This window comes from Nothoprocta perdicaria, unplaced genomic scaffold, assembly GCF_003342845.1.
Source record: "Nothoprocta perdicaria isolate Ctin4 unplaced genomic scaffold, notPer1 scaffold_0, whole genome shotgun sequence".
Classification (NCBI taxonomy): domain Eukaryota; kingdom Metazoa; phylum Chordata; class Aves; order Tinamiformes; family Tinamidae; genus Nothoprocta; species Nothoprocta perdicaria.
Window position 1 is genome coordinate 132,671 of NW_020454092.1, and position 586 is coordinate 133,256.

The following is a 586-nucleotide window of genomic DNA, read 5'->3' on the forward strand; positions in this document are numbered from 1 at the left end:
TTTAAAAACATTTCTGTTTTTTGTTTTGTTGCAGCGTTTTTCATTTATTTGGGAAAAGAAGAATAAAAAACTTTAGAACTAGACAAAATAATTTCAGGTTGCTTCAAGTTTATATGTATATACAAACTATAAACTATCCATCTTCCCCAGATTCCCAGAGATTGTTGTTTCTATCTCCCTTTCTGCTTTAGAAATTGGATTCAGTTATTTAACCTGCTCTATCACAAACCTGCTGGACACCTCCAAGCATGTGACCTTTCTAGCATTGTAATGTGTGATCTTTGGTCAGTCTTTCTGAAAAGATTTAGATGCTTTTCTATATTTTCTGTTCTTCTGGGGCAAAATGGGCAATAATATTAATTATTTTACATCAAGTACAAAGTAGTCAATTTTTGCTTGTTTGTTCGACAAGGATGTTGTCATTATCACAGGCAGCTGTTGTACAGATATACCATTAACTGGTATCTTATATTTTGAAATACAGATGAATAAGATTTCAAACCCATTGGAATAATTATATATAATTTTAGAAAGTGATTTTTTTTATATGTCTGATTTATGCAGAGATTTTCAGAATAGATCTAGA